This window comes from Eleginops maclovinus, chromosome 22, assembly GCF_036324505.1.
Source record: "Eleginops maclovinus isolate JMC-PN-2008 ecotype Puerto Natales chromosome 22, JC_Emac_rtc_rv5, whole genome shotgun sequence".
Lineage (NCBI taxonomy): Eukaryota > Metazoa > Chordata > Actinopteri > Perciformes > Eleginopidae > Eleginops > Eleginops maclovinus.
The window spans coordinates 20,270,385-20,282,317 of NC_086370.1; positions in this window are offsets into that span (position 1 = coordinate 20,270,385).

An 11,933-nucleotide genomic window follows, 5' to 3' on the forward strand; every position below is an offset into this window, starting at 1 on the left:
CTGTGAATCACAATGCAGCTCTGACTGCAGTTTATCTGTGGAAGGGTTCCTGGTTTGGAGGGAAAGGGCTACGGTGGGAATTGTATTGATTGTGCTTTATATGGGGAGTGTGAAAGTTTCACACCTAACTCCTCTCTGTCTGTGAGGGGCCAACACTCACCCGTCTTCCTGGGTGTGAGCCAGCTCTTCAGACTCTGGTGTTTGGCGTTGACCACTTGAAAAGACCTGTTAACAAAGCAGTCCTTTAGATATAAGCCGAGTGAGTCTGCACCACTTCAGTGGAGCACAGATAGCCCAAAGTGTCCCTGCTGACAGTCTTGTGAGATCAACTCAAAACAAAAGCAGAAGTCCTTTAACTAAACCTCTTCAGTTGTTACATAGGATAATGTTTGAACCTCTTTTAGCCATTCAAATGTGCCGATGGCTTACATGCAGTAAAGGTATCTGTTTTCCTCCTGTTTGAGTAACAGTTTCTCAAAATTGGGCGATCTTGTAAAGTTTTCCGGCTTTTCTTATAAAAAGAATTTGGAAAGTTTTGGTTTAATATATGAGATTTGTTGGCAATAGCAAAAATACATTCTAACTCCAGCCTTATCATTTGTCCAACACACAGACAATGCTTTGGTATTCGGAGTATGTACGAGAGGGAATTCTCCAGAAAGCTATATCCCCTTATACTGTATATCAACAGGGCAGACCCAAAAGACAAACAGGAATGAAACAGATCGTATCTTCAGAGGCAGCTTTGCTCATCAAATTTTTCTCCTTGCACAGATTCCTTTTCGAGCTCGTGTCCCTTAGGGCGAGATGTGAGTGCCATGCCCTCAGCGCCAGATAAGCATCTCCTGCTTTGATTGGTACCATCACAACCCGCAGGCCGCATGTGTATGTGCGTGCGTGCGTGCATGCGTGTGTGTATCTGTGGATCACTTACAGGAAGTCTCTCTGTTTCCGGTTGGATCTCCAAACAGATGAAGGGCGTGGAAATTTCCTCTTGGACCACTGCCATCACACCAACAACTGGGTTAAATATGGATTTGAATTTTTATGAAATTTGGCTCCACATGTGTATGCACATTTAACAGCTGTTTCCTCCCTGCTTCAAAACGCATGTGTGCCAGGCTGGCTTTTATGGTCTGTAGCGCATGCATATTTGTACCGCTTCTATACACATTTTTGTTGTATTGGTCAGTGGAAATGGCATTAGATTCCAGATAAAGCTGCAATCATAAGCCAAGTAATCAATCGATAATGATCAGTTGATATTTTAAGCAATGTTTCAAGCTAGTCCAATATTTGATGGATCCAGGTTCTCAATAAAACTAAAAAGCTCTTTTTAGTCTTATTCATAATTTAATCGTTTTGGGGTTTGTTTTTTCTTTGCAATGCTTTGTTTATATGCTGCTTTCCCAATTCCTGATTCATAAAGTACATCTATCCTATTCTTCTCAATTTCACACCGCTGTGGCCAGAGCCCCTCGCTCCATCTCTCTGAAATCAGAATAAATTAATCGGTTTTGCCTCTGCTGAGAAATGGCTTTTCAGGGAAAGCAAATTACCCATGTACACTCATTTGGGCTCTTATCAGATCCATGTCTGTGTGAAATTAAACCCCACACCTTACTGGGGACAGCCCGGACTGAGCACAGCCTGCACAGTGATCCGAGGTTTGAAGAATCACTTTCGCTCTGCAGAAACATGGTGCTGATTACATGTGGCCTGCTCTCTGCTGATAGTGAGAGCCACTACATCACATTCTCATTTTATGCTGACCGTGAGAGCGCTGCAGAAATGTAGTGGACAGAATTTCTTCACAATGAGTACAAAACAAATGTTTACCCAAGCTGTCATGGTTTGAAATCCCATCATCTGCTGAGTGCAGCGGATCTGAATTATTTCACCGACCTGCAGTGAGGAGGTCAAGGTGTGTTTTCTCTTCAAATCCAGATCTAGCAAAAAGAATCTTTTATGGGTCGACACATTTTGCGCCATGAGTCTTCAGAAAAAGCTTAAAGCAATGATTTTTATGCATTTGTTTTAAATACAAATTATAAAAATAAGCACAAAGAAAGATAAAGGAGGAACCCCTGGGCTCAAACAGGGCAAAACACGATTGATGTAGTGTTACAAATAACTCAAAATACGGAAGAAAAAAAAAAATATATAAAAATCCATAAATAAATAATAATTTACTAATAAATAATAGATTTATTAAGAGCGCTATTAAGAGATACAACATGATTTTACTCCACAAACAAATAAATAAACAAACATTCAAATAAGAGATTTATTAAAAGATATTTGAATTTAAGTTTGAATTTAAAATATTTCAATCTTGTTTCTGCCATTAAACCAAACAGAAACCATCTCCTTCTCTATAGGACTCATGGTAGTGAAAAAGAAGAGTCAGAGATATACTGTATGTGCATGATGGTGTAAAATACAACATGCATGCTCTGTTAACCTCCCAGGCAGAGAGGGAACGTCCCAGAGAGATGTCAGTGGATCAGCACACCGCTGCGAGATCATTAGCTCACAGGTGTCAGCCAGCGCCGGCTCACTGAATGAAGAGCGGCAGTCCAGCAGACACTCCGCAGTCCCTCTCCACTTCCCTTCACACAACCTGAACTAAGGATAAATGACTCCCTGCAGGCTGTATGGGAACCCAGTCAGGCGGCTGAGTGCAGAGAGACTTCCTCTGCAGCTCCACCACCACCAGCGACTCTGCCGCCTGCCTTTTTAAATTGCTAGTTAATTAGCAGCAGGGTGGCTGGATGAAGTCATTAAAGGGTTCAATGCAGGAAGTAATCCATCAGCGCCACAGGGCTTGTCGTAATTTGCTGGAATCAATAAGGCATTTGCATCTCTTTGGTGTTCCTTATCGGTTTTCTTTCTTGTAGAACAGGAACTGATCAGAGGCCCACTCTCAGGATGATCTATGCTCTGATGAATGATTCTATTTAAAAACCTATTCTAGTGGAGGTACTGTCCATCAGTCCGTCAGTCTACAACGTTAGTCCTGAAATATCTCAACAAAAACCGGCATGAAATGTTCTGTAGGTATTCATGGTGCTCAGGGAATGACTTCATTACTATTTTTGTGATTTATTCTCTGCACCAGTAGTTCAACTTTTCCAGAGATCCTGGGAACATCTCAACATCTACTTGAAGAACTGTGTCAACATATTGTACAGACTTTCATGCATATCAGAAGATGAATCATAGGATGTTGCTAATCCCCTAAATTATCCTCTAATGCCACCATTTCAAGCCATTTCACCATCTGGATCAACATTTACTCCAAGCCCATTCACGGTCCCCAGAGAATGAATCTTAATGGCTTAGGAGATCCCCTGACTATTACTCTAATGCCACCAGCACGTGAAAAATGTTCAGTGATTCACGAAGATATCTCAACATCTACTTGGAGAACTGTTTTGTACATTCATGATCCCCAGAGGATGAATCCTAAAGTTGGTGTTTCCTGAACTTTTCCTCTAGCATCACCATGAGGTTGAATATTGTGGGTTTGAGGAAAAATGTCTCGACAACTTGAAAAGGTTGCGACTAAATTTGGTACATCAATTCATGTCATTTTCCAGGTAAATTGTACAAAATATATCTGACCAAATATCTGCAATACAGCTAATTAGCATATTTTAGCATGATACCTTCCTAAACTTAGATGGAGAACATGGTAAATATTAGCCCTGCTAATCTTAGCACTAAGTTAGCACTTACTTAAAACACTACTGTGTCTAAGATCTGTACGCTATAGCCTCAAAGAGCATGTTACTGTATAAATAACTGTCACCTTTGCAACTCTTTATTGATATAAAACATTAAGATGTGAAGTCTGTTTTTCCAGCAGCATGAAGAAGCAGTTTGTGAAGAATAAACAGAAGACAAAGCTGGATTGTTAGCATGTGGGTGTCTTTGTGGCTCTTCCCTCATTAAAGTCACATTTCCACAATGAAGACAGTTTGTTTATAGTCCTCTTCCACTTAAAGGTCAGGTCAACTTCCTTTAAGAGCAGAAAATAACATTACACTTTAGGTGGAAAAACCTTGACACTTGACATTAACATCTGGTATTATCGGCTGATCTGAAAACGCATCCAGATGTGAAGACTTGGGTTGACACTACACGGCTTTCAGTGTTTGTAAAAGGCTTTTTGTTTAAAGTGTGACTTTAAAAAATTACTGGGGAAGCAATCTTATGTTGGAGGAGGATGGAGGGTCACATGCATCCTAAAAAAATTGCTTTTTTAAAAGGAACGAGGAAGTGTGACCCAGATTTCTTTTTCGATATTCTGCTGAAGGTCATTTTCCAGCCACTGGGCCTCTTCTCTTTCTTTCTCCTCAATCTAAACACTACAAACTATTAAAGGCTTCCAGCCAGCACTATTCCTGTAATTATCCTCTGTGTCATTAATCATTTAGCTCATATACTGCGGAGACTTTGCTGCAGAAACAGAGGTAAAGAGCTTGTGGAGGTGAAACAGAGTTGAGTTAAAGATCCCCTGAGAGTCTCTGCACGCTGCAGCACACGAACATGTCGGAGGTGTTCATGTGCTGCTTGTATTTCAGGTGGATGTAAATTCTGTTTTGCACTTTAATGTTTCTTCTCCCTCTGGCTGTTTGTTCAGGGAGGATGAATTATATTTCCTTCCCCATTGTCAACAAATAAATAAGAGCAGCTCCTCTCTGTTTATCAATGCTAAGCGACAGACGCAGATTTATAATGTTTAGCTGGGGGAAAACAAATGTAGTTTGAGCTAGAAATACAAGTGAAATCAAAGCAATGAGATGTGAAGCAACAGATATGAGCAAATCCCCTGTTCCCTCATTTCACAACAGCGGTTAAATACTGTGTGTCAGCTTGTTTTTTTGGGAATACTTTCTGTGTAAGGTCAAAAGTTCACTGAGAAAAATGTGTCGGACAGTTTTGCTTCATTCATTTACTTCAGTACGCATATTTAACTATGCATTCACATTCCTCCTCATGACTCACACTGATTCTTTCCATCTGAATATGATAGTTTTAAAGCATTTTAATTATAACTTAATCATTTATGACAAAGATGAGTACAGGTGTCTTTAGCAGTTACGTTATAACTTTGTTTAATAATGTTATTAAGGTATAACTTGAGTCTTCAATTGACGTTTATTTTAATTCTAGTCTTTTTAATTGATCATTTATGTTTAAGGCTGTATTTATGGTTTATTTTCAGACCATATACATGCACAGAAACCTATAACACACAGCAGGAAATGGAAAACCCCTAAAGAGCAGAATAGGGCCTCTTTAAGTATCTGATGAGACAACCAATAAAGCAATCTCACAATTAAAAGCCTTAACTGGAGTTTTTCCAATGATTTTGGCTTGCATTACATTTTAACTGGTTGTATAAAAGATCATTACCGATACAGACATCCAACCTCTAAAACAAATCTTGAATTGTTTTGTTTAAATATGTGCAGACTCAGCAGCCCGTTATGCTAATAATAAACCTTCAGAAGATATTTCACAACACCATGAAACGCTGCTGCTGCACAGTCTGCACAATCTGAGGAGTTTCTGACGTGCAGTGAAAAGCTCCGTCTCTACTCTCGCACATTTTGGATCGGGGGGGATAATTGATTTGTTCTGGAGTTTATTATCAGGAGTTTCTCTCGGGTTGTCCAAACATATTGAAGGCAGAAGAGGGAGAGGAGGGAAGACTTCATAGCCTTGGCAGCAGAGACTGTAAAGATTGGGACGAAAGGGAGATTAAGAGGAAGAAAGAAAGAAGGAGGATGCAACAACTACCAAGCCAGAGTTCATTATAAGAAGTTTATTAAAAATAGTAAATCAATATCTGAAATAAAAGCATACAAATTGTGTTGAGTCCCTTTAATGTCCAATAACGCTCAAGCTGGACAAAAACAGAATCAAAGCCTATCCAACATCCTCAGATCTGTTTTGATGCTTTTTCCTCACGCTTTTTTGCACATTTCTGCAGAATAGCACCATTATTTAAAGAATGCACAGCTTATCCTTCTCTAAATTTCAGGTAAACAACACATTTCTTCACTTAAATTTGACATATTGTGATTTCTTTTATTTATTTATATTCTTTAAATTATTTTTCATTGAATCATAAAACAGTTTATAATATTTTTTATAATATTCCTGTATTTACATTTATTTTACATCTTTTTTATTCTTCTTCTTTTTTACTTTGTTAATGTCTTTTACAGAAAGCGAATTCCTTGCATGCGAAACCCTACTTGGCAATAAACTTGATTCTGAGACATTTTAAATCAAAAGCAGAAGAATACAAAAGGAGCAGGAAGAGTATCTGCATCAGGGAGAAGTGAAAACTGGAGGATAAAGAGAGAAAGTGGCGCAGTGGGAAGCCCAAATATTCTGCTCGGTTGGTGTCTCTGTGCCGGCCTCATTGCTTGCAGGTGTAAAAACACGGCCTGATCCAGGGCTGGGGTCGCGAGTTCATAGAAGATATGTCTCCCCCCTTCTCCTCCCTCTGCTCTGGAAAACAGCAGCTCAGCTTGTAAAAAAGTCTCATATCTGCATCTCTATCTGCCTTTAAAGACCCAGACAGCAGGCACTAGCAGATGAGCCCAGATACAGCCTCCATCCCGGTTCTGTTTAATATCGCTTTTATGGCTTTTCTCATGCAGTAAATCACGCTGAGTGTCCCGGACTTGAAGCAGTGCAATTCAAATAACATTATCTCTTGACGTAGCATGTTTTAAAAGCGACCACTTGGAATCTGATACGAGTAAAGTGGAGATTTAAACTGCAGTTATTGTGGTTCAGGCTCGATATAAGGAGAGTATTGATGATAGTTTGCATCTCTGGAGGGGGGGATGTTTAATGCAGCTCAGATTTTGGTTTTGTTGTTCAAAGTTTCCGCTGCATAAGTGCTTTCCAATTTTGCAGTGTAATATCTAGTACTAAATCACATATACAAGATTTCCCACTGTCTTTCAATGCAGGCAAGCCTCCTAAATATTACAGAGGACACTATTTCATCTACCAGATGTAAAAGAAAGTCCAGCATCATTTCACAAAACTTAAATACCATGCAGTTAAAGTTACTCAGACATGAAGGATTTAATAGTGACTCATATCAGATAAGAGGATAAGTGGCGTACATTGAACAGAGGGAAATGGAAAGCAGATGGTCGTTGACTTTGGGTCACTGTGGCTATAATTCTGTCCAGGAAAAAAAGAGATGCTAGAAACTCCTGTGGTCTCTACTGATGCTTTTGGCAAAAACAAATCAACCTAATCATGTATGCATCTATACTAATTATATGGAGTGATTTGCATCTCACAGAGGAGAGTTTGGCCTGTTTGCTCAGATGTGCATGAGGTATAAATCTGACAGACAGAGATAAGGATTAATTGAAACGTTTCCACTCATTCTTCAGGGTTTCTATTGTCACCGAGTTAAACTGAGGCAGCTTTGTGTCTGTTAGTTCTGTGGCGTAAACTGTTTTAAATCCACTTACAGCGCAGCAGTCTGTTTAGAGAAGTAATGAATTGAATTATTCTGATCGAGTTACCCAGGAGGACTCAGAGTTTGCTGAACATCATGTTGTTGTGTTGTTCGCAGTACTTTGGATGCTTTGATTCTCCAAGGAGCGCAGGCTGCGTTAGGGAAGTCAGACGCTCACAAAGTGCCCATTAAAAGGATGTATGTTGTGTATCTTAGTAAGAAATTACAATGCCTGCAAACATAATAGAGTTACACAATTGTGTCACTATTAAGCTTAACTTAAGACCTCAGCGTATCATTTATCAAACTCTGTGTGCTTTTATACAACTTGTTATACAGCTGTTAAATGCAGTGTTCAATGCAAGTGTAATATTTGAGTCATATATAGTAAAGTGTAGTATAGAATAGCTTTAAAATAAACGTAAGTAGCTTCAATTTATACTTGAGTATAGTACTTGAATAAATGTTACAGTACATATCACCACAGTTTTTATGTCTCAAGTTAATTTCCACGCTAAAGGACAGTAAAATACTTCTAATTCTGGTCTGAGGAGGGTTTAGAGGAGTGTGGGAGACAGAAATAAACAATTTCTGACCGTGATCCTCTGAGATCCAGGAGAAAGAATGAGCATGAAGAAGAAAGATGAGAAACACAGCAGCTAAAGTTCAGGTTTAAATCAACAGTAAACGTTTTTCCCTTTGGTATTCTGTGCCACCACTTTCCTCCACATCTGCTTTTGCTAAAGGTAGAGCAAGAGTCGGTTTACTGTGTTTGTTTGGTTTGATGGAGTGAGAAGGCCCGTGTGACGCAGGTGGAGCGAGGAGCGATGGAGTTGGTCAGATCTTCAGAGGAAAGAGGAGAAGGAGGAGCTCAGGGAGAAAATAAACAGAGAGGTTTGAAGAATTTCATCAGAGTTAACACGAGAGGAGGAGAAACAAGGGGAGACGAGAGGAGAGGATTAGTTTTGGCAGGAAAAACGAAGACAGAATCATTTTTATTTATCTATAAATCAACGTTCAGGGGAATTGTTCTCTCTTAGATGAGTCAAATCATCCATAAATATGACAGAGTAGAAAGGAAATTAAAGATGCTGTAATAAGCAAACACTTCAGAACCGACATAAAAGGTTCATGAAAAGTTTTCTCCACCTTAAATCATCTGAAGAGAAAAGACAAAGTGAGCAACAGAAAGAGAGTTGATCAACTTTGATAAGCCAGGTGCAGAACCATCAGAAATACTTCTCTGCTTTAGAAGAAAAACTGCAGACACACTGACACTGAATCTAACCCCTCACATTCCCTCAAAACTGTCAGCTGAACAGTCATAACAGGAGGAGCTGTCCTCCAACAAATGATGTTTGTATATTGTTCATTTGCAAGAGCAAATACAGTCATTGGAAGATGCGTAAGTGCATTTATCGTGTTGCACACTTTCACACACCAGCTGGCAAAATAAATCCCTTGACTTCTTTTTGTTCTGGAAATAAAACACAATTCCAACACTGCAACAAAGCTGCATGATTGGCCTGTAAGAGCGTTACTCATTGTAACTAAAGCTTAACCTTTTCAAAATTCAAGTCTCTCTATGATTTGAGTCTGTTTCAGGGACAGAGGGAGAGGAGGGGTCTGCTTCACCAGGTAATTCTTCATCCAGCAGAGGTCACACAGTGTTTAACATTTCACCTTCGCTTTATCTCCACAGAATATCATGGATCATGAGAGCATGAAACAAGTCCTTGTGCTGCTGCATTAGAGAGGTGCAGGGATGATGTGTGTTTGTAGGGAGACCCGAATGTTAGCATCTTTCTGGTTTCAAAAACAAAATCCTTTGGGGTTTTTCCATTGGATTATTGCAGAAAACAGGCTCTGCAAACACATGTTCATGACACTAAGACATTTTGTCCAGCAGGATAATCTCCACGTTTATGATTTTTCAAGCTAAGTCAAAAGCTAATGCTAGGCTATTAAGAAACTAGATCATGGTCACTGCTGAGCTAAAGGTGGCTAATGTTCAGCAGGATTTAGCCTTCTCATGTTTCTTGTTAGCAACCGTTTTTAAAACCCATATTAGCTTCAGACGCTATGCAGTGAGGTATTTACTGATTTTACATCATAGACAAAGCTTGTGTTAACCACAAACCTTATTTCAGATTCATTCCTGCACCACTTTTTTAGCTTCTGTATGTAAAAAAACATATTCTGACGGGCACCGATCTCCTGCAGTATTTGAAATCTCCTCTCTCCTGAGTGCTGCAGAGGTGTGGAGTCAAACACAGTGTCAGTCTGCACACTGCTGCAGCGACACTGAACTGCAATCTGTGCACTTTAATATCCTTTCATTCCAGAGTCAGGGTGATGATATCCTCTGCTACGACTCTCCAGAGACCTTCCTCACTCTCCCTCTCCCTGTATTCCTCTTTTGCCTCCCCTGCATTTGTTTCTCCATCCTTTCCTCTTCCTTACTGCTCCTGTTTCCTCCCTTTTTCATTCCCTTCCCTCGTCATTTCTCTTCCACCCCGAAAGGATGCAGAGAATTAGGGCACAACTTCCTCCCTGTGAGACACAGCCTGTAAACTATATGATCATTAAAACCAGGAGCCGGATCATCCATCATAACTCCCTCCACCTCCAGGACACTGTTTCTACACCGTGGTGCAGTGAATGGCTCTTCTTCCTCCCCTCCTGTGAGGGCCCCATGCTGAGTAAACACTGCCTCTCAAGGGTCTATGATTACACTTGGTCGTTATTTTTACAACTAGAATCTCTGTTGCTGTTGTTCTGTGTTTTAATTGAGAGTTTAAACAATACACATCTCAGATTTACTGGTTTTGAAGCTGTTATCCTAATGTAAACATGTTACAATATGTGGCTTTAAGTGGCAACTAAGTCAGAAATGCTACAGAAGAGGATAACTTTATTTGTAATGAACTATAAAATATATTTTTCTAGGTTTGAATCTCCTTCCAACAGCTGTATTGCTTTTACATAATAGTGAATTGGACAATAACGCATACTTTTTGCAGCAATTAGCCAGGGGTCTTTTCTATCTAAAGACAGTTTTGATAAAGAATATATTTTCAACTATTTTGTCAATTATCAATCTTATCCCACAGCATTAAGTCTTACCTATAACATATATTTGTAATAAAGTATACATAATTAGTCCATTAAAAAGGATAAAACGCACACTAGCATAGATTTAACAAGGCCTAGCATTTTTCACTATTAATTCTGTAGCTTTTAAGGAATACATTTTTTGATGACTTTTCTGGCAAATGTCCGCAGGTAATACTCTGTTTCTTGATCCATCTCACCTATGCACTCTGTTTAAATGAATGAATTTGCTGCATTGTGTTTGAGGTGACCAATACCTGAGCATATTTACAATTGAAAATGAAATAACATTACTGGAAAGTGACAGAAATGAACCTTTCTGGGAAAAATATCCAGAAAATTTGGATTAGGCCTGTTGGTCACACAGAGCCTGTGTGCAGTTTGTAATAGCAACACAGCATTTCATTTTGAGTCCTTGTCACTTCTGTTTACAAGGTTTAGTTCGCTACTAACCAGACAGTTTGTATATATAACAAGACAAAATATTGGAAGTAAACTTTTCCATACTATGGAAGTTTGTTTGGTCAAAAGTTTCTTACAGTGAGGCCTTTAGAAAATCCAGGAAACACAATTTATGGAAACACGTAATGCGCTTTTTCATTCCCATTTCCATTTATGTTGGTCAGTAAACCTCAGAAACAATCTCAAATAAAAAACAACAACCCACTGTCTGTCATACTGTGGCATTTCAACATGAACAGACAGACGTGTCCTGCGTTTGGTTGAATACGGTACAGAGTGTGACTCACTCTCTCCACCTCACGTCCTCCAGCAGGCAAACCTCCACCTCACTGAGAACCACTGTTTCTTCCACCTCGCTTCTTCCAGTTTGGAAAAACAAGGAAAAACTTTCCAGCATTTTTGTTTGCAGGAATGAGACGCAGTTTGTCATTAGGGGAAAATTTTTTCAACCCAAAATGTCAAACATTTGCTTAAAAGCTTTTTGAGTAAATGAGAGAAACAGTACAAGATAAATCAGATAAGGCAACCCTCTTTAAATCCCACTGCAGGAACTTTAACTGACTTGTTTCTACATTTTACTTTACACTTTAATCTATCATGCGTCCGACAATAAAGCTTCTGTATCTTGAATCTATAAAGATGCAAGAAAAACAGTTATTTTTAGCATCAATTTGTGCACTGGTTACATCATTTCTACATTATTTTCATTTCATAAAAGGCATCTTTCTTCTCCTTTAATTTCCACTTGGTGCTGCAGGATTTATTCAGGGATGTTACTAATGCTTTGGTTAACTCCTTTTAAACAAAATGCTGCAGGACACAGATCCATTCAGCCTGAAGAACTCTTCCT